General features: G+C 40.3%; 1 long non-coding RNA gene across 1 annotated transcript in view; it reads right to left on the reverse strand.

The window, feature by feature from the left end:
* LOC135297415 (uncharacterized) overlaps positions 1-15,637 on the reverse strand; it is a 73,421-nt gene that overhangs the window by 12,170 nt on the left and 45,614 nt on the right. The window contains exons 3-5 of the long non-coding RNA XR_010359426.1: positions 12,741-13,279; positions 10,810-10,899; positions 8,751-8,899 (exon numbers count right to left, since the gene is read on the reverse strand). This is a non-coding gene — a long non-coding RNA (uncharacterized LOC135297415). The remainder of the gene's footprint in view (positions 1-8,750; positions 8,900-10,809; positions 10,900-12,740; positions 13,280-15,637) is intronic.

Below are 15,637 nucleotides of genomic sequence, written 5' to 3' on the forward strand. Positions count from 1 at the left end.
GAAACGAATGCAGGGTCAGCCTGGTGTCTGTTGAGGGATCATCTCTTACTAACCAAGAAATGGCAAAATCCTCCTAAAGGTTCTTTGGGGAATATTTATTTTGTCCCACGCTTTTACTGTAATTGTGTTAATCCAATAGATTTGCTAAGCAGTAAAGCGTTGACTGGCATGTCTGAGGAATGCCTGTTGGGGAATGTGTCTGCACGGGAAGAGGACTGAAAATGCAGTTTACACAAGGGTGCAGACTGTATCTGACAAAGAATACATTATAGTATATGTTTCCTTCATGGTAAAATATGATGAGGTAATGGGGAGCAGGGTTAAAAGCTGAAGTGACTATATTTATGTGCCAGGTTCAAGGGGTTGTTTCAATTTCTAGACCAAATCAATGACAAATTTCATCTCTGCTTCTGTCCATGCTTCAATCACCAGTGAGAGGTGGCTACTGTGTGTCCAGCTAGCAAACACTTCTGTGCTGGACTACTTAAATTCTCTTAAACTGGCATTTTGAGTGGAAAGTGTGGTGCCAAGCACGAGAGAAAAGGCATGTAGAGCAGGGAAAAGTGAAGTTAAATTAAGTAGAGTTGACCATTATGAAAAATCTGGGGACTAAATCAAACTTGCAGCTATTTTGTCTATCACTCACTTACAGACCTTCCTTCCAATGAAGAAATCACCCCTTTGAACAGGTGATTGTCCTTACAAACTGCAGGGCACATCAGGGGAACATTTTAACAGTTTAATTTTCTCTCCTACTGAATTATGCTGCCCACAGCCTCTGGGATCACACATGATCCAAGAGCCGACAGCTTTTTTTTGCTGTTGTTGGCTGCTCTCATTGCTAGAGCTCAAGTAAGTCCTGTCAGCAGAAGCTTCGCAGCGGATGCACGGGGAACCTGCCTAACATGTTATAAACTGACACAATTCCAGCAGTAGCCAGTGGTCTCACATAATGCAGTTATTTTTTCCAGGCCTGTTTTCTTCTTCCAGCTGAGTTCCCAAAAGGCAGCAATGCTTTAATGGACCCACACAGCGAAAAAATGAGCAACAGCAGCATCCAAAAGGCTTTTGTTCGTTATTGCATCCAGCCCTTCCGGAGTTCTCAGATGAACTGGAGGGCGAGCTTGGCTAACATTTCCTGACTGAAGTACTGAGAGGGACTGTCCTAAAAGTTTCACATGTCAGAGCCACTCCACCATCCACTATGCTACTTAACTAATGAGAAATTAGCGTATCAAAATATGTCACATCTCTCAGACATCTGCCTGCTTCCTCCCCCTTCATTTGCCTGAGGACAGCTGGTCATCTCCAAAGATGAGAGGGCATGTCTCCAGACTGTCACACAGAAAGGGCTTTTTTAAAGCACGAGGAGTGCTTGGGCCACTAATAAAACATGATGGAGCTTTGCCACTCTGAACAGATGAGATAGTCCAGGGCTCAGGACTGATTGTTTGGTGCTTTGGGTTTTTTAAGCAACAACCAAGTATTGTCATTTTCAGTAGACTCTAAGCTGCTGAAAGTCCCAGCTGCCTCTGGAAATCTTTGCCATGAGACTTTCAAATCCACATTGACTAATGTTACAATAAGCCATTTCCACCATTCTTCGAGCTCTGGCTTACAGCAGAACTAGAAGCTCAGGAGACAAAGGCTTGTCCATGACGGATGCAAGAGACACCCTGACACCAGCCCAGGTGAGACCTTGCTTGATCCACACAAAGCCTTGTCAAATCAAAGCCAGTAATGGGAATTGCAGAAGTTCACACTGGCTGAAAAGCTGCCTACTCCATGCCTCTTTCCTTCTTGCCATAAGAACAAAAATGAAAAATATCCCTTAATTCCCCCAAGGCTTCATCCACACAGTTACCTACAGGCCATGCATGCGGTCGCTCTCCCGCATCATCCCTTCTGCCTCCCCCACTTTGGCACAAAGCACCAGATGAACAGTTTCAATTGCTTGAACAATGATCTTGGAAGTAAAGTATTTCCCTCCTTGCCACAAATCTTTATAAGTAGTGAAATAAACACCACAATGTGCCTTCTTCCAACAGCTGGAAAATTATGGTCTGACTGAAATGACATCATTGTGTTTTCCTATGGAATTTCTCTGCTGTGAGATTTCAGGGAGAAGCTGTGTGGTGGCTTGAGGTGGGGTGGGAGAATGCTGTGGTGAAGTGGACAAATAAAAAAGGTGAAACTGTCTTAAAGAGGCTCTACTGTGAAATAAATGTTTACACAAAAACTGGAAAGGTTCCTTAAAAACAGATCAAACTGGCTGTTCCTTGGCTCATAGTCATTCCTTGATTCCAGCCTTCAACAGCCCTAGCAGCTCTAGTATACAATATGAAGTTTCTCAACATCTTAAATGGTTCTTCCCCTTTTCTCATTACATCACTGAAAAAAAAAAAAAGTGGAAGACATACCCCAGTAAGGGAATATCTCTGTCAAAGAGACATTGCAATTCTAGCAGCTTCTCAAATGAGACAGCACTAAATCGACACCCTTAATTACATGCTTAGTTGTGGATGTCAACAGAAAGTGTGTGACCACACTGGGGGTACTGCAATTCCCTTTATTGCACAGAGGTCACGTGGAAAAGGAAGATTACTTCCTAGCAAGTCAGAATCAAGTCACAAAATATGCCTCTGGACTAGAACAGACAGAGTGCAAAATGTTTGGTGGTAACAAAGTTTAAAACTGAATTTGACCAGTTGGTGAGAGTCGAAACAACTGCCCACTCCTGCCAAGAAATGGCAAATTCAGTTTTTCATTGTCATCGCATTTTGTCCTAAATTTCTTTTCAATTCCTTACCATGCCAGGGCCACCCAATTTGCACTCCCTGGTCCAGGAAGCCCCAATGTCATTAAAAGGTCTGGTCACCTTCACTGAAACTCCTCTGGGCACAAGTCTCAGTAGCACTCAATGCAACTCAGTAGTGCAGTTCGACACACTTGATAGAGGAACTAAAAAAAAAGTCACTGAAACCTAAGAGAAATTCTGAATTGTCTTTAGTAATCAGTGTTTCACTATAAACTACCCACTTATGCCAAATCATAGCTGTGGGAAACCATCAGCAGCACTGAGACTGACTACAGGCAGCAATCAGGCTGAACATGAAAATCAGAAATGAAACAGAGTATGCAAATAAGAAAAAGACAAAACACATCTTTGCTGAAATTCCCTTTCCATTTTAACATAGAAGGCCTTGAAACAACACCTTCTCAGTGCTTTGGAGAAAAAAAAACACAAACATTTTCAATAGCTCTGGTTTCTGTACACTTTCTCTTATTTTCACCCTGCCCCTCCCAAATAGCTACATAAACAACCAGGATGGCGTTGCTAAAAAGTCAATGTGTAGGTTAAAACTTTCCCCAAAACAGGGATAAAACTCAATCACCTTGCAAAGTTTTTCTACATTCTTTTTTGCTATGCAAATGAATGAACATCATATATTCGCACCTGGAATTCCATGCTTCCTTTGCTAACTTTCAATTATTCCATTTAGTGGTCAAGAATGAAGAGCAATGAGGGTCTATCTTCAATACTTTGACAAAGAATGAAATTGATGTATAACTGTGCATATGATTTTAATGTATCCAGCCCTATATATAAACATAATTTTGTGTGATTTATATCCCTAATTAGATTCCCATGGCAACATTCTTCAGCTAACAATGTGTATCATAATCACCTTTTCTTCATACAAATGATTTCCTTAACTTTGCATGCATATCTTAGCAGGTTTTATTTTTAAAACTCATGTTAACAGTTTCTCTCTTGTTACCAGTAGGGGTGCTACAATAAGAAACTAATTTGCTGTAAAAATTACTCATTTGTCAAATAAGCATTAAAATAATTGTTCCCCTTTTGACTGTTACCCTGCTGTTTCCAGTCATTTTCAAAAACTAAATTATTTACTCATTTGAAAGTTCAGCTGTGCATATTTTAATTGATATTCCCTCATAGGACTCATATTGTTAATGACAATAATTAACCCGAAATGGCTGCTAAATAATTATGCTGAAAAGATACAAAGTATTTGTGCGGAAAGTAAAATCAGCATTTGAGAAACCATCAAAACGTACAACTTTGCTATTTTATGGCAAAGCATGGTAATAGTTCATAATCAAATTAAGGATGAAAAGGAAAGATGTAGATTATATGCTTTGATGCAGAATACTTTATGTTTCCAATATAGCACGGTATCCTAGCTAACAATGTGTACTCAGTCATTTTAATAAATCCCTAGTATTGCTATTCCAGATAGTAATATAATGTATTCTCATGAAGTCAGTGCAGTTAGGAACGTAGTAAACCATCCATTAATAATACTTCTCTGCCATCTATCTATTGCATTTCATTCCAAGGAATCAGAGCCCTGTAATAATTTATAGCTTATGGAATTAATGCTGAAGGCTTTCTTCTGGCAAGCATTGTTGATTTCAATGATGAGAGCTAAAAGCTATTCAGGCCCAGCTTCTTTCTCTGGACACATCCCAGGCCAGATGCATTACCGACCTATTGTTTGTGGAACCATTTATACCAGCACAAAATCATTTTTGATTTAGCTCCCCTGCTTGTCAATAGTGCAAGTTACAGATGAAGCAAGCTCTGTATGCCCCACTGAACAGACACAGGATGGGTTTGTCTACACGGGAAACAATCTGAGTTAACTAAGGATGTGATTTTAATGTGGGTTTCTATATACAACTATATTAAGCCCATGTGGACTCACTCATTCAGAATTAAAATAGCTCTAATTCACTTTAATCTAATTCACTTCCAAAGACCACAGAGGGGTTTAAAGTTCTTTAATCTATTTGAACAGCTCATTTGAATCCACATGCCCGAGTGTCCCCACAGACACTCACACAAGCAAACAAAAACCCAATAAAGCAATAGAGAGGTTAAGAGAGGTTGACTGGCAGAAAGTTTTACTTCATGGTTTTTTGGTAGAAAATTTGGTTTTCAACTACATAGTCTTTTTGAAAAAGGTGTTGACACTGAGTCTTCCTAAATTTCAGCTGGAAACCAAGTTCACTTTCTTTTAGAAATTAGAGTTGCTGTTGCAGTATTATTTGGTTGACCATCACACATCCCCATAGTCTGTAGTCCAAGTAGTTATCCCAGCACACTGTGGTCAGGGAGAACCAGGGTGACTGATAAACCAAGGTTCATCAGAGAAATGGATTTAGAGCCAGAATACATATTTACTATATTAGACCCAACCACATTTGGCCTTTGATTTGTTATTAATATTCAAGATTTTGAATGCAGCAATAACTCTCTCCCCTTACGCCCTACACACCCAATCAGTCATACCTGAAAAAGCTTTTCCAGCAGTCCATACTAACAGAGCATCCTCAAACTGAAAATTAGGTGGTGCTTGCAATAAATCCAAACACTCCTTGTCTATTTGGAGACCATCACTCTGTGATCTTGTGCTAAGCTCTTGGAGGAATAAAGATGCAGCTGAAGTCTCAGTTTAAAAGTCACCAAGTCATGGCATTTTGCTCTTGTTAGAGGAAAGGGAGGGTTTGAAGGGGCAACAGGGTCTCTGTTCATAGGCTGAGGTGGGTGTTGGCAATGGGCATGTTTTAAAAAGAAAAATGCTGGTACTTTTGAAGAAGTAATTCCTAATTTTTGAATTCTGTCATTTAGTAAAATGCTTCATTACAGCAATTTAAGTGCTCCTGGTAAGAGAACATTAATATGAATGTATCTGTCTTATACACTTGAATTACCTCTGCAATTCCTGTATGTTTTCACATGTAGCTCTGGGGGTTTGCCTGTGTAGCCAGCAGCATTCACAACTCAAGCACGCCTCTGTGAAAGTTTGGCTCATTTAGAGCTACCTTCCACATGCTCTAAGTTATATTTTGGATTTTGACATGAAAGACAAATAGCCAACAGACAAAGAGCATATTTATTTTAAAAAAATAAAATTCTTTTAATTGCTCAACATACTCCTGCCTGAAAAATAAGTGCAAGCTATTACTGGCACCAGACAACTCCCAGTTTTCACTGGCCAGCAAAGCTGCATCTGCAAGTTCAATGAGATCAGTAAACAGTGTAGGTTAAGTAACTGATTACTAATATTTTCCTTGAGCTACAAAACTTTTAAATAAACAACAACAACTGTGATCACAGTAACCTTCCAGAGGTTAACAGCATGCAGGTGGTCAATTGGAATTAAATGCAAACCAGACGGCTGTGGCATTATAAACTGAACATCTCCGTTCAATTTGCTTCAAGAATTGTGTCTTCTTTCTCAAAAGCCTCAATGATACAACACATAAATGTCAAAATGACAAAAATAAGGAAGTATGTAATAGACTAAGCATTTTAATGCCTTTTCTGGCTCACTTTTGCAGGCTGAACTGTCTGTGTTGACCACATTTGATGGCATCAGTACTTAGTATGGCTGTGTGCATGAGTTTTTAACAGCTAACATAAACAGAGATGGCCCATCAACCAACTGAGCTGTCCTGTGGGCTTGTTGTAAACCACTGGTATGATACATTTTATACTTCATTTATGAAGCCACTTCACTGACCTTGAAAGACTGCTCGGAGTATTGGCAATCAGACGTTGAACTGGGAGTAGGTTCAAATCCAGCTAGTGATGGTATAAACACGGATAAGAATGGATCATTTATGTCTATACACGTTTTTAAAGCAGGTCTCAGTCTATTCCTAAGCCAAGAGGAATAGCTAATACAATTATTGACCACTGAGAAGCTTATTTGAAAGGTCCCCCAGAATAAGAACAGATTTGAGTTACAGGAGCTGAAAACCATCTTGTCCAGGACAAATGCTTTCTCTCACATCATCAACAGGGGCTGTGAAGGAAATACAGATACATTATCACTGATAGGGACTCCTCTTAGAGAACTGAGCAAAAACTACCTGTGTGCTTCCCAAACACACTTAAACTGAGCACCTGAGAAGTACAATAGAAGATTGGCTCACAGTGGACATAGCCTGGCAGAAAAGTTCCTACTGGAGGGGAAAATAAAAAAAGAGGAGAAACCTTGAAAAGGCCTTCATCCCACATCAAGCTTTTGCTAAGTGCAGTGCACAAAGCATTTACTTTAACAGCTTCTAGAAATGTGCTTTTCAAAGCTGGAATCTCCTGCTTCCACACTGGCCTGTCGCAGCAAACGAATGCCCCAAACCCACAGGCCCAGCAAAGAGCAAGGGACAGAAGTGTAAAACACAGAACCTTGACCATGTCCACATACACCAGCCAGCACTTGGATTCTGTGGAAAAGCGCCAGGACTTCTGAAACTTGACACTGCTCAGAGATACACACTCAATTTGAGTGGGTGCCAGTAAATAAATACAAATCTGTTGTCATGGTGTTTTGTAATACTGGCTCCTTAAAGCTAGTAACACTCACCTCCTAGTGAAGCAATTTGCCCCTAGGTGCAATTGTTTCTCAGGCTGCCATGTCACCTCCCAATCTACTGTGCTGTACCTTAACCCAGGCCGTGAGTCACAGGCAGCTCCAGTGAGCTTGTGTGCAGCAGTATGGTGCCAGTGAGGGCAGGGCACATGTCCCCAGCCATCCTCCAGCAGCTGCTTCAAACCAGGCACTGGAAATAGTGAAGTTACAGAACTCTCTAAAGGGTATCATCACATTGTCATTTGTGCAAGGTTGACGTAGAATCACGGAATCTTTAAAGTGGGAAAAGACCTCTTAAATCATCAAGTCCAATCATTAACTCAGCACCACCACCATGTTCACCATCAAACCATGTCATCATGTGCCATATCCAGTCATTTTTTTAATATTTCCAGGAATGGCCACCACTTCCCTGGGAAGCCTGGTGCAGTGCCTTATAACTCTTTCCATGAGAATTTTTGTTCCTAATGGTCAATCTCAACTTCCCCTGGTACAACTTGAGGCCATTTCCTCTCATCCTACCACTAATTATCTTGGAGAAAAGACTGACACCAAGCTACGACCTCCTTTCAGGAAGTTGTAGAGAGTGATAAAGTCTCCCCTAAGCCTCCTTTCTTTTAGGCTAAACACCCCCAGCTCCCTCACCTGCTCCTCATCAGAACTGTGCTCCAGACCTTCTCACAGCTTAGTTGCCCTCCTTTGGATGCTCTCCAGCACCTTTGTTCCTTTGTTGTGCTCCTTCTGGAGGACACATTTCCTCTGCAGACACATCTACCTGCTCACAGCTGATCCCTCCTGCACGGGCAGGTATCTGCTGGCCGTAGATCAGAGCTGCACACGTGCACCACACCTCAGTGTTTCTCCCAGCCAGCCAAGCTGGGTGGCCAAACCTAAGCAGAGAGCAGTTGAGCTCCAGCTGCAGCCTTTCCATTACTGGTAGCACCAGTTGTTCCTTCTTCTTTCTGCTCAGCCAAAAATTTTTCAGAAAATTTATAGGAATTTCATAACCTCCATAAAATCTGGTTTAAATAAGCCAGTTCAGAAGTTATTAGGGAAAACAAACACTCTGGCAAGCTTTTAACATACTAACGAGGTCTTCAGCCTTAGCAAACACTTAAAAAGTTGAGTGAACAATTGAACACTGAATATTTTGAACCTCTTAAAATGCAGGTCAACCTGTGCTGCAATGAATGTCCAACATTACCCCTTTCTAAAAACAGCTCTGTTCTGCTTGCCATGTATTTGTTCTTTGTACACTTATATCAGCTGAAACAAGATGTTCCTCCAAAAACCAAGAACACTTCTATTACTAAGAAATTCAAGCAATACAGTTTCGCATCTCACCTAAAGCAATGGAGCCTCAATTCCTTAATGATATGATGATCCTGTTACAAACAGAAACTTTGACTTCAGCTCTGAGGCAAGAGCATGTAACAATGGACTGCATGAAGCACAGGAGAATTTTCAGCCTCTTCAACTTCAACCAGCATTACCTGTGAGTGATAGATTACAGAATTGAATGCCAGAAAAGTGGATTTTAGAATAAAAAGTATAGTGTTTCATAATTTGATTTAAATCAATTATACCATCTCTCACTGGAATGCTCATGAGCTTCAGAAATAAAATATATAAATGAAACCAGCTGCTCTGGATACTCTTTCCTTGGGATAGATTTCACTTGAACTCCATCAGCTTTCTTCTGCTGCAAGTTATTGTAATGCAGCATCAGAGTGGAGAGCTGTACAAGTTACTGCAAGGTAAACAGTTTCCATTAAAAAATGCAGAAGATTAAAATCCTTTCCTGCAATGGCTGGCTAAAATCTGAAAAACTATTAATTCCTCTGGGGCTGACAGGGAAACCAAGGTAGTTACTGGCACCTCAGCAAGATCCATTAATTTATAGCTATTTACTATATCACATAATTTTTCTGATTTGTCTCAGTCTGGAGCCCTTCTGTGCCCAACAGCACGGAGGTCTGCAGTGTTTAGAATGAAGAATAATTACAACTGGAGAAGCACATGGAACCAAAGCTCCATGTTCTTTAATCTCCAAGTCTAATGCATGTGTAGATTTTGGCATCACTCTTAAAATGATTGTTTGTAACTAAATACCGTATCTCAGTGCTTAGATACCACGATGACTGAGCTTTTCATAAATCAGAATAAATATATAAGGCAAAATCCTGGCTGTACTGAACTCAATGGGAGAACTGCCAGCTACTTTAAAGGAGCCAGGGCTTCATGCAAAAGGTTTTCAGCAGCCCAAGCTGTCCAGTGTTTTGGTTGCATTTTCAACTCCATTTGAAGGCCTCTTTTCCCATCCAGCATCTGCAGTAGCGTGACACTGAGATAAAATTGCACGCTCAATTCCCAGCCAAAGTAACAGGAAAATATCCTTTGTTAAAATAAGGGGCAATTCCAGCTTCAGTTCACAAATGCAAGGTACAAAATCCTCTGTGTAGATTCCCCCAGTTTTTTTCTGTTCCTTCTGACAGACAAGCTCCTGCCCAGAGCAGAAGGCAGCATCCTCACTGGATGTTCATTTTGATAACATGCAGAAATGAAACAAAGGACCACTCCACCTCTCCCCCTTTTTTTTATCTTTTCTTAAAGAAACAATCATCTTTTCATACAGATGCTTATGTATCTTCTCTTAGCATGTTATCCAACTGTCTTAAATTCTTCTGTAGTGTTACACCAGTTCCCTTCAAAGTGAATAAATGTCTCATTCTACAGTCAGAGTATTCAAAAAGAGGCAAAAACCAGCTTGTAGCTGAAAACAAGATTATTTTCCTAGCTACTGTGTGCTTAACTTTCCCCAGCTCGAATAACTTAGAAGACAAAAGCAGGTGTCATATGCAATAAGTGGTGATTTAGGACAGTCAAGTGACATGTGCATGACACTATCAGTCTAACAAACTCTGTTTACACTGATATACTTAAAGTACTTGCATTCCTACAAAGTCAGTACCAGAAATGTGTTTGTATAGGATCAACAGTGTCAAATTAATATGCGTGACAAGACAGCAGCTTCTATAACAATAAAAACTAAAATGATTTTAAAATTACTTATGTCTGTAAGTCTGAATGATCTTGTGAATGAAGAGACAAAAGGAGGAGGAGACAGAAAAAGACAGAATGAAATGGACTTTTTCATAATGAGGCAAAACAAGCTAAAACATGTCATTCCCTTCCCTTTCCTGAAAGATTGAAAATGCAGATCCTGTTCATAGAATGATTCAAAGTAGTCACTAATAAACACAATTATTTTGGACAAGAACAGATTACGATAAATTCTGACTAAAGAGTGATTTTTTTTTTTTTATTAAAGACCTAAAAAATGTTTGATGAATGGAAGGATAACTGTAAATGGCGAAAATTTCAACACCAGGAAACAACTCACTTGTGAGAAGACTTGTGTTCACAATCTTTGGCACATTCAGTGGATGGCCCACATGGCACAGTGACCTCAGGATCCCTCATCTCTTTACCACTATGAAAAAAAAATCTTATAAAAAAGGGCTTAAGGCAAAGTGGGTCAAGGAAGCAGGTGTTGTGGTATATTTTAAGTAACAATCTCTTCAATGAGAAATGAAAGCATGAAGTTTGACCCCTAACAACAACATCACAGAGAGGGGCTGGGAAGGTTTTAAGTTTGAATGATGACTCCCCTGAAATGCGCATGTGACCTGGTAACCCCTGTGAGACAAGGCAGAGCTCAGCTAAGGAGGAGACAGGGCTCCAAGAAACAAGCTTAAGGATTTTGGAAACAGACCACTCAAACAGGTCCTGGAAACTACCTTAATCAAAACTGCAAAGATCTACAAACTCTCTCTATGAATAACATTTTAAACAACTGGGAGAACTACCCCATCTAAAGCATACTTAAAAAACATATGTCTGTGGATAGATGGGAATGTCTCACTCCAAAATCACATTTTATTTCAAATTTCAGCACTGAACACTTAGCCTTTCACAGTATCTAAGTTAAATACCCTTCTGGTTTGACTGAGCTGTCTTTTAGAAGACATCCTTACCTTCAGTGATGGAAATGGTAATTCAAGTACCACATAGCAGTAGATGATGGCCATTGAAAATATTTTATTTCCTTAAAAAACACAAGTAGAAGACTGAGGAATATGGTCAAGGACCAACTTGCAGAGGAATAACCACTAGGAAAACCACCACATGGATTTCTCAGCTTCCTTAAGTGCAATATGAGATATTAAACATCTATTTCTTCTGGTCTGAGGCATAATAGGAATTAAGCTTTCCCTCATTTTGCCAAAGGACCTGCAAGGCTGTTTACCTGGCTGTAAAAACAAGCCTACTCTCTCAAAAGACAGAGCTGTACAGAAATTAAATAAGATCAAGAAAGGATTCAGCAGGACACCTAGAAATATACTGTAGATGTAACAGGAAAAGATTGGCCAGACTAGGCACAAATGAAGTAATGTTGATGAGACTACTCTCTTGTATTACCAAAGAAAGGGCTAAAGTTAATGCTTAAAGTGACCAGGGACCTATGGGAAAGGCCATAGAAAATGAAAAAATAGCACAGATTTAAGTATCCTGCATTCACCCTTTCTTCTTTCTTTTTTCTTCTTTTTTTTTTTTAATGTATTTGCTCTTTCTTTTTCTGAGCCTACAGTTTACATAGAAGCAGATGGACTCCTCTGAACCCCACATTTCAATATTCACCAACCATCATGGAAAGCTGTGCGAAACATTTCTTGTGCCCTCAGGAAGCTGCTGAAATTTGGAAAGAGAAAAAGCACACAACTTTATTGAGGTCGGTGCAAGCCTAGAGATTTCCAAGTTGCATGTCTCTGTTAATCAAAGTGACTGTGCCAACATGATTAGGATACCCACAAAGCCAAGCCAATCAAGCAGCTAACTGAGGGAGACCACAGAGCAGATAGCAAATACCACTGGAGTTGTACATTGTCTCAAAAGATTATCACTGCAGTTGTTCAAACTCTTGTGACCAACAAGGGATTTCAGTGACTCATTGCTATTGTGTTTCTGCAGCTCAACATTATGTCCCATGCATATTCTGGAGCTCCATAGCACCACATGTGTATAACAATGTGCCACTCTTAATAAAATATCTTTGTGGTAAAAGAAGTACCAAAAATATTCGCACAATAGCGGAATGCCAACCAAGCACTGAACTACATTAAACAACTCATTGGGTGCCATTCCAAAACAGCATCTGCCATGGCCCCAGGAAGTAGCTTTAAAAAAAATATAATAAAATAAGATATTTTTCTGAAAGATCACAGTTTTTAACACACCAAGAAAACGTCAAGAGCAAATTAACATATGACTCACCTCCCTGAGGTCTATCCCATGGTTTCATTATCAGTCAAGCAGAATCCATTGTTGCAAAAGCAGTTCAAAGCATCCACTCCGTCCATGTGCCACACTGAATATACAGAAAGTCTTCATGTGTATACAGCATTGTTAAAAAAGGAGGATGGCAGGATAACATTTAAAAGGAAAACAAACAACCCCTTGCACACTGGAGTTGGAAAGGCCAGCAAAGCCCATACACATCAGTAAGGGCTAGGAAAGAAGATGCTCGTTTTTCTGACAGTCTTAAAACTTTCCCAAGAAAATGATGGCATGCAGCTGGGGCACACCAGTCAGCTGCTCTGGCAAAGGTCACTGAAGGAAAGCTCCCCTGCCAGTTCAACAGCAGTGGCTTCTTAAATAATCTTGAAACAACGAATAGCATGTGAACGTGAGTGCTTCCTCCTCCACAGGATTCGGGCAGGAAAACAGGGCCCACATAACTCCTGTTGTCCTCCTGAAAGTACTGCTTCCAAGCAGAGCAGAGTGCCTCCTTCCAAGCAGAGCAAGCAAGCATGCTGAAATGAAAACAACAGACTCAACTGACAACCTGGAAAGGAATCATGGAGGAGTGAGTCCCCTCCAAGAGACAGGGTTTGGGCTCCTGCCACAACTAAAGAGGCAGATGCAGCTTCGGACACTGACAAGCTCTGAGTGCCATATCAGGTGAAGGTAGGAGATAACAGGGAAACCCTCAATACATCAATCATGTCACAGAGAGGTGTCAGGCACAGTAAGAATCTGGCTGACTTAAGGTTAAAAAAAAAAAAGACTCATAATATTAGGCTTTTACTTGGATAACAAGGGGAAGGGAGGAGGACTGTATTTTTCTAATTAAAGTTCTGATTTAAAAAATGCATGTGCAGAGGGGGCTGTAATGGTAGATTTTTGGCTGCTGAAGCGTGGGTGAGCAACGGAGGGAGCCCTGGAGAGGGACAAGTTTCTAGGGATGCTGCTCCTTCCTCTCCTTTCTCACAGCTGATGACATGACACAGGAGCCTCTCTATGTTAGGTAGGGACTGAACTGAAAATATTCACACTCTTCCCTCCCCATTTTCTTTTTTCGTTTTCAGTGTCCTGCACTGGGCTAGCAACAACCTATGAGGAGCCTTATGGATTTGATGGACAACCCACACGGGCACCAAGCCATGGAATGCCATCAGACCTTCCCCTCAAGAAACAGTTCTTCCTCTGCTTGCATTCCAAGCACCAACAGAAAACAATGGTTTAGCACTTCCACTCTCCTAAGGATCCACATCCCTGGTGTAGTAACTGCTTGCCATCACTGCACTTTAGGAAAGCCTAAAATTTGGCAAACCTCTTACAGCGAGAAACTGTTCTCTGTGATAGGTCTTGGAAAAAATTATGCAGCTGAAAGGATGGCTATAATAGATTGGAACTTCACAGCCTCTTTGTGGTCACTACCAGAGAGCCAGAGGATCCCACTCACAATGGTCCACAAAAACAGCCAAGATGTAAAAAGCTTAAAATAAACTCAAACTTGAAAGCATTACTGGAGTTTACCATGAAAGGTGCACTGTGCATATATATAGAACAGGAACCCTGCAACACACAAAGCTTTCTACAGATATTCAAGACACCCTTTCAACTTTGATTCACTTAAGCAAAACATCACTGAAGCAATGTTAATCCTCTTGTTTACAGTTACACCCACGAAAGAATGGGAATTCACAGCTCAAGATCAAACAGATACACTAAAGGGAGCTATTTAACATCACTAAGGATAGCACCCTGTAATTACTGTATCAAGGAGGTTGCATCTTTCAACACAGGTTCTGCTTTAAGAAGAAAAAAAGAAATAGGGAGCTTTATTCAGCTCTGGTCTTGCCCCAGTCTGATATCTATTTCAAGTTACAACTAAACAAAATACCAATATATTGACCATGATTTCAGGACCCCAGATCATCAGGAAACAATATTAAAGAAGCTATATTAAAGGGGCAACACAGCTAAAGAAGCATTAAAGGCATGGAGCAACCTAATGCAGCTGTGTGCCCAAATATAAATATTTTTACCTTTGCACCGGCAAAGCACAACTGTTACCAAGGTCAGGTTGAAAACTGGAGACTCTTGATGAGCTCAAGGCAAACATAACCCTTGATGGTAAGACCCTAAACATTCTGCAGTCCATGTGTGAGGTCTTATTAACTTTCACAGAGTATTTTTTGGGCAATGTGGGTGCCTGCTTTTCTGATCCTGTACTCACATTACTGTCAGGAAGTGGCTTTTCCAAGCAGCCCTAGCCTTAGCAGGTAGAGTGCCTTAGTTATATGAAGTAGATGTCCCAAAATGCAAATCTGGGGCCTTTTGTCACATTGACAGCATTTCAATAGAATCTAGGCTTGGTACTTCAGTTCTAGTAGCAGCTCTAGGTTCAGCATGAATACCAGACTACAGAAAATCCTCTAAACTATTTCAAAATTAATTATTTAGTTGATATTCCTACCAAAGTTTGCAGTTAATCAATTATCCACAAGAATTCACCATGAAGTCCTCAAGATTTTATGAACCCGTTCAATAAGAACAGTCTAAATACAAGTGCAGGATTCCTGGTAGCAGAGAATTTATTCATATCTTGATATTTTCCATAAGAAGGAAGAAGAAAAATAGAAGGAAGACTGTTCCTGTGAAAACAAATGGTTTTTTCTAGCAACTTCACTCGAATGATCCCTGTTGCATTAAAATCCCACTAATGCAACTCCCCATGCCCTTGAGAAACCCCATCCACTTTTAGCAGCTGAAGCATTCAAGATCTACAACGTAAAGCAATTGGATTTTGAATGCAGGTTGCTTCATTTTAAAACATTACTGCTCTTTGATGTTTATCTGTTTAAGAGAGTTTATTGCAGCTAATT

This window comes from Passer domesticus, chromosome 3 (genome assembly GCF_036417665.1).
Source record: "Passer domesticus isolate bPasDom1 chromosome 3, bPasDom1.hap1, whole genome shotgun sequence".
Classification (NCBI taxonomy): domain Eukaryota; kingdom Metazoa; phylum Chordata; class Aves; order Passeriformes; family Passeridae; genus Passer; species Passer domesticus.